Here is a 13,102-nt window from a genome sequence, read left to right on the forward strand (position 1 = left end):
CAGTCTGTAAGTATGTTTTCATATTTAAAGAATTTGCCACTGATGATTCAAACACGAGTTTAGAGCAGTGTAAAGTAGAGCTTGTTGTTTGTCGTTTCTCTGATCACTAATACAGACACGGTTTTATGTTTACGCAGCGCGATGCAACACAACGCATAAAAAAAACTGTATAGGTCATTATAATCCATAATTATTTCCCCACTGGACGCAACAAATGTTAGTAATGGGTTTTATTGTATTTGTCTTGTTGCGCAGGGACATGCATCACAGTATGTTAAGGGACATAAAATTTCTGTCACATGCTTGAGGCATTCGGCCAATCACAATCCACTGGATAGTTGGCCAATCAGAGCACACCTCGCTATTCAGAATAATGAGCTTTGTAAAAAACTATGCATTTAAGAAAGGTGGGGAACAGAGGAGAAACAATAATGTACAGTATGTGGAAAATAATGTGTTTTTGAACCTTAAACCACATAAACACATTTCATTACACCAAGTACACAAAATAATGTTCTTTTTAGCAACATCATACGAACCCTTTAAATAACTATGAAAAATACATTTATTTGCTAAATAGAATATACAATCGTATTTATTATTTAAAAAATAAATTTTATTTATTTAAAAAGATAAAAAATATATACCTCCTAAACTTTAAAACACACAGTTTTAAAATGAACCCAAACCATAAATGCAATGAAAACACCAGAGAACATCAACTTGTTGTCAACTGATAGAGATGGAGAGATATATTATTCAACTACATTAAAAATAGGAAATGTGCATTATCCAGAGACCGTATCAGTGCTGATAAATATCCAATTAATCAGCCTGGTTTATATATATCCTCCACAATAATGTTGACAGGTTGTTTATGACGAAAATCACCAGTCTTTAAAACATTTCAAAACTGCAGCTCTCAAAATGGCCAAGGCATTATTTTGGCTCTGCAGGAATAGATGCAAATAAGCCCCACATTCTGCACAAGATCCTCTTTGTTTCAATGTTTAGGAAGTTTTTGTTTCTGTATGTTCCCCGGCTCCATTGTAGCATAAAGCAAACATCTGACATGCCTCGCCCATGCATTCCCGCATGCATCCCGTCACGGCGTGTGCCAGATTCCACGCGAATGTTACGTCTCACCACATTATATAACGCTTACTACGAGTGTGCATGATTTTCCTCTGTGTGCAGCTCTACAGCAATGACATCACCTCCCTGAGGATTTCAGCATACACACAAACACTCACACACACAGCACATACACCAGGTTTCACGCACATCTAGAATAGTGTTTCTCACTCCAGGTCCAGGAAGCCCGCCTGCACTGCACATTTTGGAATATTTGAGGCATCCATTTCAGGGCATGGAGTTAGGTGCGTTTGATTAGAGAGATATTTTTTTTCCAGGACAAGGATTGAGAAATACTGTCAAAGGACAGTCAGTGTGTGTTGAAATAACATTCCCCAACTAAGCTATTTATTTATTTTTTATTATTATTACTATAATTATTATTATATATTATTATGTTTTTTTTTTACTTAGTTTAGTTTTTTTTTTCTCCTTTTCCTTTGAGGTTTGTTAGTTTTATTACTTGCTGTCTGTCTTATGGTTGTTTTGAAAATTCAATAAATAAATCATAAATAATAGAAAAAAATCCCCCCTTATAAATATGTTGATGCATAATGTGCAATTACTTTGTTTCTTTTTTTAATCAACAAATACTAATATAAGAATATATATATTGTTACAGTGTAAACTTGTACCTTTGGTCTTGTAACTGGTTGTCTTTCGAACACTTTTTTTCCACACTTATTTTAAACTTTCTGTAATGTGACGAGTACGAGTGTAATTTAAAAGCAGAAATATAACATGTAGTTCCTGAATTATAGGTATAAAACAGTCCACAAAATGATGTAGCCTATGTTACACTGCATCTCTACTTTTCAAAATGATTTCATCTACCCATAGCAGAACTGGAAAAATACATTTATGCATAAACGATAATACATACTGAAGAATTTAAATATGACACTGCAAAATTGAAATGTTGCATTTTTTTCTGCAGAATCTAAATATTTAGCTATTTCAGAATTGGAATGCTACAGAATTTGAATATTGACACTGCAGAACTGAAAGGTTGCAATGCTACTGCAGAATTGTATCAATTAAGAATTTGAAAGTTACTGCAGAATTAGATTTTTTTTTTTCAAAGCTAAAATGTTACTGTAGAATTTGAATATGACTTCATTTCAGAACTGGAATGTTACAATCTTACTGAATAATTTGAATATTACATCATTTCAGAATTGGAACGTTACAATGTTAGTAAAGAATTAATGTCAATTCGTAACATTGTAACATTCCAACATTCATAATTTCAAAAATTGAATTATGCAATGTTACTGCAGAAGTGGAATATTACATAATTTTGAAATTGGAATGGTACAATGTTACTGGAGAATTTAAATATTTAGTCATTTCAAAATTGCAAATGTACAGTGTTACTGAATAATTTAAATATTTTGTTGTTTCAACATGTTGCTGCAGAATTTGAACAGGACGTTGCAGAACTGAGATTTTACTATGTTACAGAATAATTGTAATGTTGCTACATCAGAATTAGAATGTTTCAGTATTACTGCAGAATTTCAATACTACGTTATATCACAATGTATGTAGCCAGACAAGCAACACCAAGGTCAGGGGGGTTGATTCCCAGAGAATACACATACTAATAAAATTCGACATGCATCTGCAAAATGCATGAATGCAAAATGTTAAAAGAATCTATCGATCAAGATATAAGGGAACACACTGAAACCACAGAGCCAACAGAAACTGCTGCACATAGGACACATAAATAGCCTACTTGGCATGCGTGCAATGGCAAATAAGATGGCACTAAACGGGGGTTGCTCCTGTAAGGCAGACCGTGCCAGTGACAAACTGACATGCTTACACCCTATAAGAACAGCATGCGATGAGCCAACCATGTGTCCAAGCCTGACACAAAACCACCACGTTTTTCAATAAAAGCCACTAAGCTTACATGCCACAGTCCAGTGCCAAATCCAGGTGCGCACTGGATGAATTGCGCATTACTGCCTTTAAGAAACACATGAAGAGGGCGGAGCCGGGGAAAACCCCTCTGCAACAGGACATGAACAAGAAACACTTCCCTAATTCGACAACAAAATGCCCTTTAAACCAGCCGAAGACGTGCAAAGCGCATTCGGAATGCTTTCATTTGCATCCCATTGTCAAGGGAAGGTGTTTTGGCGCTTACCTGCCGTCGCGGTCGGTGCTTCGGAGACTCTCTCCAGCAGCGTTGCGGGCTTGATAAACATTTACACCCCGCGTATTAGGATTCTGGAGACGTGCGCTCTCGGCGAGATACAAAACACGGGCCGGCTCGGTACAGACAGATCGACCGACGCCAGGCAAAATCAGCGTAAAACTCACACAAACATGCTCACTAGTTTAAACAACCCATAAATGTTTTTGGAAACATTGTGTTTCAAAACAACAGCTCTTTGAGGTGCGTTTACGCACCGCATGCGTTCGCTACACACTGGGCTATGCGTCTAAACGCTTATTAAGTCGCGTGTATTTCTTAACTTTCGGTACTTACAGGTGCAGTCTGAACTGTTGTCAAGGGTTTCAACGGTCAGAGGTCTGTTTTTCCCCTCTCTCGCTCTATCTTCCCTCACTTTCTATTGCAGGAAACCGACAGGCCCACTGACGTCAACGGGGGTCCCGTCTCCGCCTCCCAAGCGAAGCAAACGCGCTCAGGGGGTGTCCTGACGGCCGATGGAGCACATGAATAAAACGCGTTAAGCACCACCTGAGTGACTAATATTGTACATTTTCCTCATAAACATAGCACAAATGCGAAATGAATGCGGTTTACCGAGAGGCATTTGCAAAAGCTCATTTTAAGAGTCATTTGTAAAGCGTCGCTTCTCGCGGGATCCCTCAGATAGGCCCCATGTGCGCATAGTTCAGGACTGACGGTGTTCCCGGAGGTTCCTTGTTTGTTAGGTCACGTTGTGCCCCTCAACCAGCGCTGGGCTTTCCCGCACAGATTCAGGCAAACAATGGAGAATACAGCACAGAGTGTGATTGCGGTGTAATTATACGCAAAATCATATCGGAATTGTAAACGCTTCGACTGTAATGTTTCACAGTCATGCAAAACTGAAAGCACCGAGTGGGCTCGTTTTAGGACTCATGTTTCAAAGAAAAATATGCACGTTACAGCCACTGATAAGTTTTTGCATTTATGTGCATATAAAATGCATAAAACTATAGTTATCCACTTTTAGGTTTTCTATTATCCCTTTAATAATTCCGTTGCGGTTAGTTGCAGTATGCGAACTAGGTACCGAGAAAGGAGGAGCTTAGGGGGAAATCAACTTTATTTTGACTGTCTACACAGACAACCAGTGTAAGAGATATGAAAAGCGTTTTATAAAACCATAGAGTTATGTAATTTTAATGCATTTTAAAGAATGAATTATATTTTCTTTCAGATTTCTTTTTATTTGAATGTGGTACATTTAATGGTAAGTTGAAAGCAAGTTAGGTAATAAGTCATCTAAAAGTAATCTACAAAGCAGTCAGAATACATAACTACATATACATAATACATAACTACAGAATTACATAAACCTAGATTACGTAACTACACTTTTCGTCATGTAATCTGTAATTAGTAACAAACTACATATTGTAATCTACCCAGCAGTTTACACAACCGCCAATGACAAATCAGTACATGTCGAAAGGAAACATATTATAAAACTATTAATGTAATGTTATATTCATGGTTGTTTATGCTTTAAATATATATTATATATTTATAGGCTAGCTCTGTTCACAATACATATCTTGCAAAGCAGCTTTACAGAATCCATGAAGACCTACAGTGGTGATATCTAAACATAAAAATCATATTTCAAAGAAAGAAAAAAAAAACACTGATTTTCAGAAGATAGACCCAAATGCAAGAAGAAATGTTTGCTTTGCAATTTATATTTGGAGTTAAGCCTGTCCTGACCATCTGGTTGTCGGCAATGAACCTTGCTCAGAGAGACAATCACAGCCCATGGTAAACCAACTAATCAATGCATTACCAAAACATTAAAATAGCAATAAGAGGTTTTTACAGTTATGGTGCTTAAAACTAAAACTGATTTATTGAGGGATGTTTTGCTTGTTCTCTCAATGATGTCATTATTTTCTTTGAATATGTAAACAATTGCCTCATGTTACAGTAATGAAAATTAATGTTGACCTCAAGAGTCATATGTGTGTGTACAGAACCACAGGACACCACATATCGGCCAAAAAACCATACTAAGCCACCCTGAGCATCACCAGATAGGCTAGCACAAATAATGCCTCTCGGCTATTTTTAACCCACATCCAAAGCGTCTCACAGTATGTCCATGGGTGTTTGTGTTCAAAAATGACACATCGTTTAATGAGAAAGGTCAGAGTATTTCAGCCCTGAGAATATAAATAGCTCTTTAATGAAGGTGGATGAGGTGACTTCTGTTCTATCCTTCCTCCAGCAACAAGCCCACAGGGAATCATACATACGTGTGCTGGTGACGAAGAATAGGGGGCGAACAGCGTCACGCTAGATATATGTGTTCTCCCCCTCTCTGCCTCTCTCTCTATGTTCTATATTTAAATGCCCAAACAAGCACACACATACAGTGGGATCACTGGTACACTGAAAATCTGGGATTCTTCATCTAAGCCTGAAAATACACAGAAAGTTAGGATTCTGCACTATTTCTTGTTCCCTAATCTGGGCTGCTTTTCCTTAACATCATAGACCCACTGAAAGCAATGAAGATACGATCAAACGCAGCCCAGATTTGTAACTGATCAGATTTTCCAGCTTCCATTTAAATGTAAGATATTGATCTTGGAGATCTTGATCATCCACTTGTGTTTTAATATTTTACAATTAGTCCACACATCTGTTAATGCAACAACTGACATTAACAATAAGCAATACATTTGTTAAAGTATTTATTCATTTTTGTTGATAATAGTTCATTTTTGGTTCATGTTAACTCAGGTCCATTGAATACTGTTTTCAGTTGTTAAAATGTTGTCATTGTTAGTCCTCGATAACTAATGTAATTAGGTAAGATTAATGTTATATTATTAAATGTTATACAAAGATTAAAGTGAACTAATATTAACAAATGAAAATGCATTTTATACTAAAATATAATAGCATTTTTGACTTGTTTTCCATTACAAAGATCTAAACATTATTAAATCAAGATATAAGCAACATTGGATATTAAGTCTTGTTTCAGAAATAAATATATACAAATTAAGTGAGATTTAGCTGAGAACTCTGCCAGTGGGGTCAGAAAAATAAACATAATTGAAAGAAAGAAAGAAATTCTTACCCCAATTTTTAATAGAAATGATTTGGATTGTTTTAGGAGTATACATTTAATTTTGATACATTTTACAGAAAAGAAGACTTAATACCTCAAGTCATTCTGAGTTGCATATTAATTTATCTTGATTTCAGAGAGTTTAGATAGCAGTTTTGTTCATGTCAGGCTCCATTGCTGTGTTCATACAAGTCTAATATAAGTATATTCATTTAATTTTTCACTTAAATTGCCATTATTACAAATTAAAAGTTGTATTAAATCAGAAATACAAACTGCATTTTCTGCATGTTTTTAATTTCAGTTGGTGCATACAGTATAACAAACCCCCCCACGAACTGTTGTCGCAGAGCAGGAGCACGTCATATCACACGTAGTCTTGAGGTCCCTGTGCAGAGCACCCGTCTGAGTATGAGGGGGTGATGATGTTCCATTCAGAGATGCCTCGGTGACAACCAGCCACCCGCACACTCTCCATATTCTGACACGGTGACTCACTCGCTTTTAACCACCACCGATTACAAAATGGCATCCTGCATTTTATGCCTCTCTGTCTTTCTTAAGTTTGCTTAAAAATATTTACAAAACTTTTGATAACTTATTCAAGCGATATTAGTTAGCTAAGCTGGTTAGTATTTGTTGTTTTAGTCTATAGCGTTTGCATAAATCCTTAAAGGGTTAGTTTACCCAAAAATGAAAATTGTACTCACCCCTGAGGCATCATAGGTGTAAATGACTTTCTTCTTTCAGACGAATCCAATCTGAGTTATATTAAAAATTGTCTATTGTCTTTGATCTTTCAAGCTGTTTCATTGCAGCCAGCAGGTGTTGCATTGCTTCAGTCCAAAGGGAGTGAAATAAAAAGCGGCCTTCCATTAAAAAAAAAAAAAAAGTGTCTCACATGGAGGGTGAACAAAGGCCTCCTGTAGCAACCTGATGTGTGTAAGAAATATCCTTATTCAAAACATAATGATGTAATGTAATATTAACAAATGTACACAGAAGCAGTTCCGGGATCATGACATATGAGGTCTGCGTTGCGCATGTGACTGTGAGTCTCGTGAAAACTGACGTTTGTTTACAGAATCAAAAGAAGCAAAGTTTCCTTACTTCAGTCTCCTCTTGGCTTATATCGAAATCCTCCAATGTTTTTCTTGCCGGCTAAAACTCTATAGGTCAAAAAAGAAGCCATATCTAAACATGATCCAGAAGTGCAGGTGTTTTCTCTGGGCCAAGGCTCATTTAAAATGGACTGTGGCAAAGTGGAAAACTGTTCTGTTCTCAGACGAATCAAAATTTGAAGTTCTTTTTGGAAAACTGGGACTCCATGTCATCTGGACTAAAGAGGACAAGGACAACCCAAGTTGTAATCAGGGCTCAGTTCAGAAGCCTGCATCTCTGATGAGTTTGTGTGGCATGGGCAGCTTACACATCTGGAAAGGCGCCATCAATGCTGAAAGGTATATCCAAGTTCTAGAACAACATATGCTCCCATCCAGACGTCGTCTCTTTCAGGGAAGACCTTGCATTTTCCAACATGACAATGCCGGACCACATACTGCATCAATTACAACATTATGGCTGTGTAGAAGGAGGATCCAGGTATTAAAATGGCCTGCCTGCAGTCCAGATCTTTCACCCATAGAAAACATTTGGCGCATCATAAAGAGGAAGATGCGACAAAGAAGACCTAAGACAGTTGAGCAGCTAGAAGCCTGTATTAGACAAGAATGGGACAACATTCCTACTCCTAAACTTGAGCAACTTGTTTCCTCAGTCCCCATATTTTGTCCATACTATGAACGTCAAATGGATCATTTGATTACCAACGTTCTTCAAAATATATATTTTTTATACCAATATGGCTTCTTTTCCTCTGTGGAACCTAAAAATACATATTTTGAAAAATGCTGGTAACCAAATGGGTTTGACCTCCTGTCACATCAACATATGGATATCTGTAATTGCATGTAATTCTAGCTATAGTTTGTCAACATTCAATGAATAAGGCGTGTTGCATCATCCCTTGAACAACGCGAGAGACGTGTGCGCCGCCGCTTTCGTGACATGCAGTCTGATCCTAAGTGCATTCTGGAGTCTGAACAGACGTCCTTTGGGAGCAATCGTGTTTCAGCCGCACCACATCAAAAAAAATAAGCTATTTGCATACCCTAGCAAGCACTTCATCCAGGGCAGATAGAAATCAGTGTCATTTTACACTCCCTTGAAGCCTTCGAATGCTCACTGAACATGCTATTCTATGTCAGCTTTGGACCTCATTTACATTTACTCTCTAATTAGAGGCTATTTCAGGATAAACAAATTAAATGTTAGCATAAGAGGCTAGCAGGGCTACATTTTGATACACTGCTGTATATCCTTTGTGTAGTTGAATCGTCTATTAACTACAAGGTGCTGAAACTCATATTTTTTATTTACAATTCCCAAATCACTGAAATGTATATTTATGCATGCAATACTAATTTTTTGTGCCTTTTTTGTACATTAACAGGACAAGCCCTCCTAAACCTATAACATAAACACATCTAAATCCCCAAAATACCAGAACATTGAACACTAACAAGTCTTCTTTGCTTCTAAACCTTCTCCAAAAACACATAAAATAACACTTTATTTCTACATTTAGGTTACTCTCCCAATCCACTCCCATGCCGGGAAATAGAAATGCTTTGCCCAGTTTCAGCTAATGCTCAAAAAAGTATTAATTCAGGAATTGTTGCGCATAAGCTGCTGAATTAAACAAGATGATGACATAAAAGAAGAGATTTGGAAGAATGCTGGTAACTTAACAGTTCCTGGTCCCATTGACTTCCATTTTTTTGTCAAAACAATAGAAAAAAGGGAACCAAACCTGTTTTGCAACATTCATCTTCTCTTCTCCCTGTTAAATAATAACAATAATAATAACAATTGTGTTTTGAAGCATGACTGCTAGTTTGAGCTGGTATGAGCTGGTCCTTAGCTGGTCAAGTGCTGGTCTTAAACTACCAGCTCCTGCTCAGGACCAGCTTAGGACCAGCACATGACCAGAAAGTAAAAATATCTTCTGCAGAGTAAAGTAAATAAAATTAGTTTTCAAACAAAATCAATGTAGGAAATTATGAATTTCCATTTTTAAATACCCCTTTAACCAGGGTTTACCATGACCTTAACCTAATAGGCATAATAGTTATCACACAATACCAGTAAACAGAGTAGTCTGCTCTTCCACACTGGAAGCAAAGGGAATTCTGAGCTATTAATATCTTGGAAGGAAGATCTGCTACTGTTAGGAACAATGAGCCACTAGTACAGAGTTCATCTTCCTCAAATCACATGGATCATCTATCTATCTATCTATCTATCCATCCATCCATCCATCCATCACTTTATTTTACTTTTTTTTTACATTCACTTTTTATTTTGCATATATATTCCTTTTATCTTTTTATGCTTCTAAATCTTCCTTTTGAAATCTTCCTTCTTTTAAACTTTTCCTGCTATACTCGTTTTTTTTTTTTTACTTTTCTCAGTGCCACTCTTTTCATTCCTTCAGGTTTACTTTCAATTATTTTCAAATTTTTCTTTTGCCTTGCTTTCTCATATTCTTTCCTTCTGAAACTGGCAAAAATATATGTAAAAAGTGGCAGGCAGCCAAAAAACCTGAAGCAAAAAAAAAAAAAAGGCTGATTATGTTTTTTTCCTGTCAAATCAGAATCAATTATATCTGAATCATTTATCATTCTGTTATCAGCATTGAAACCATGGCAGTTTTTCTATGCAGATTATTTTTAAATCTCTGTTTTGAAATGGTCAATCAGCGCGGATAACACAATCTGTAGTCAAGTGTTTAACTGTCCGGTGGGCTCTGCGGAGCAGCTTTATGTAATGTGGATATGATGTGATGTGTTGTAATGGTTTTAAGTAGTCTAGGGCGGGGGAAGCGCAGTCTCTCATCACTGCACTCACTTCTTTGTTTATACACTACCATATGATGTTACATAACCGAGGCTGTTGCCAAGGCAACTGCCTGACTCCAATGCCCCGCCCCCCCTTCTCCCGCTTCAGATGTCCCTCTGCCCCACGCCACGTTCAAACAAAAGGGTCGACACTCAATTGACCTGCATCTAAGAGAACTGAGCTCAATTTCAGGCTCTAGATATTGGTGATCTGTACTTTTAGAATGTGTTTTTCTTACATGATGGTAGAGTGATTGAACACTGTGATATTGTACACTGTTCGACAGTTCTCCATTATTGGAGTACAGTTTACAAGAGAACACAATTTAATTTGTTCTTCTTGAAAATGTATTTAAAATCAGCGTGTTGCTTGCCATTTAGTTGAATTTACTAGCATTTTTTTAAGTGAAAATTGTACACAGTTTATTTCAGTGTAAGATTATATTCATGTTACCGTGTCATTTACGCCAATGTACTTCAAAGCAAACTTATTTATAAATTTCTTCTTAATATTTTTTATATTATAAAGAATGTATCATTTAATTTGCATTTGTTTATGCAACATGCACCATTTGATTATTATTTAATGCATTTAAATATCAAAAGGTGCTGCTGTTTTTTATGCTGTTGCACATTTAAAAAAGGCTGATTTCTGTATTAAAACATGATGATACTATGGCAGACTGTCCAAAATAAATAAAAATACTGTGATACTTTATTTGTAAGGAATGTAAATTCAAAAACAATTCACAAACTGGCTTCTTTTCTCTTAACTTTCTTTCTCAAGTTATTTACAGCAAAAGAAAGGTCAAAAAATGAATAAAAGCCCTCTATTGGCAAGCATGACCACAATATTGCCCTTATATTCCTGCTGTTAAAATCTGCTTACATTTCAGTGCCGTGAAATCAATTCATGCAAACATGCCTGTGGGATCAACAAACAACACTTCCGTATTTTGGAAAACCTCGGAGTATCCCAAACAGTCCTAATGAGAAAAGCATGGCCATTCTCGGTACACACACACACACACACACACACACACACGACACGAGTGATATCAATAGCAACATTGTGAATCTTTTTACGAGCTCGTGGCTGTATGATCCTCGTTTTATCACTGCACCAAGGTCATTTACTTTCTGGTTCCCTTCACTTTTCTGTCTTGTCCTCTCTGGGGTCCTTCCTCATCTGTCTTCGCTCTGTGATCTGACCTAAAGCAACAGTGCTAAGTGCTTTTTCAGACAGCAGTATTTCCTCCGTACTTCATTCATCTGGCATTTGACCTCTGTTCGCAGCCATCTGCTAGACTGCTGCATTACATGTTATTTCACTCCGGACTTCAGCGCAGGTGTTCCTAATGCATGCTGCTTCCGGTATGGACTCAATCTATTAAACTCCATTTAATCTGCCTCTCTTGATTTATTTCTTTGCCTTTTTTTAAATGGTCTTGGCTCCTCTCGCTTCACCTTTACGGAAACCATTCTGTGGTTATTCGTGTCTTTTGAGCGGACTTGTTTTATAGTGTGTTTGCAGCTGGCTCTGCTGATATGATTCAGGCAATGACTCATGGCCCACTGGTATGAGATGTTTGCAGTTAATAAGTGTTCAGGTTGGAGATATATAAAATATAGGCCAAAATATATTTCCTGTATGTCTGTGATGAGAGAGTATTTAAAATGTACTCACATTTGCCTTTAAAATAAAGGCCTTAAAAACACTAGTATTTTGACACATTTGTTTGAAATCCTAAAATGATGTAAACCATATTCTGTTTTCATGAAGAAGCTCAAATCGTGACGGCGCCCCTCTTTCACAAAACTTATCAACTAGCACAGTTTTGTCACTGCTTCCAATATGAAATGGGTAAAATATTTCAGTACAAGCACTTCAGTCAAATGCAATATGTACAATATATCAAGCCTTTAACCAGCAAGGAAAAATCAACCCACAGAACCAGTTTAAAAGTAGCTCAATTACACAGGAAAACCACAGACTTGGCAACCCAGAGAGGCTTCATAAGTGACTTCATGATCTCCAAATCAGATGAATGTGACTGTGGCCACATTTTATTATGGTAGCTCACTTATATCATATTACGTTTACATTTTTCTATTCAGCAGACACCTTTACCCAAAGATAATTACAAACGAGGAATATATCACCTATTTATTGTAGCACTTTGGAAATTAAGGCTACAGTGCGCAGTGCTGAAGGATAGCACTTGATTGAGTTTCAAATGAACAAAACGTACCCTCTATACTAAACCTAACAGATAATGGTCATTATGTAAATGGAGTGGGGGGGGGGGGGTAAATTTAGGTCAAGGAACGATGTCCAAAATTCTTCATTCATTCATATTCTGCCCATGAAAGCCTAATCATTATGTCTGTAATGGTAATAAAAGATGTTCTAGAGTTGAAAGTGGAAGTGGAGTGGAAGAACAATTTAATATGATTTAAAGTTTAAACACAAATCTGCTGTCACTGTTGAAGTACTTAGGATTTGCGTTCCTATGGATACTAATGGAAATGTTCATTCAGAATGGCAGATTGAAAAATCTTTAGCCTAAATGTCCTGGCAAAAAAAAAAAAATTCTCACCAATCCAATTGGAGGACACAAATTATATATTCTTTTCCATCTGTATGTGACTAGAATGTTATGAGAAGAAATCTTATTTAAGATCAGAAAGTATTGAGAATGTGTTTTA

At 36.7% G+C, this 13,102-nt stretch overlaps 1 protein-coding gene across 3 annotated transcripts in view; it reads right to left on the minus strand.

Moving 5' to 3' along the window:
- Positions 1-3,782, minus strand: part of LOC127978728 (zinc finger protein 40) — a 56,556-nt gene extending 52,774 nt beyond the window's left edge. For 2 of the 3 annotated variants that reach the window (XM_052583598.1, XM_052583601.1), the window contains exon 1: positions 3,638-3,782. The gene's annotated coding sequence lies outside the window, so the exon portion shown is untranslated. Of the gene's footprint in view, positions 1-3,292 lie in introns of all 3 variants that reach the window. The other variant, XM_052583599.1, reaches the window with a different exon arrangement.
- Positions 3,783-13,102: the final 9,320 nt, after the last annotated feature.

The sequence above is a fragment of the Carassius gibelio genome, chromosome B19 (genome assembly GCF_023724105.1).
Source record: "Carassius gibelio isolate Cgi1373 ecotype wild population from Czech Republic chromosome B19, carGib1.2-hapl.c, whole genome shotgun sequence".
In the NCBI taxonomy this organism is placed as follows: Eukaryota; Metazoa; Chordata; class Actinopteri; order Cypriniformes; family Cyprinidae; genus Carassius; species Carassius gibelio.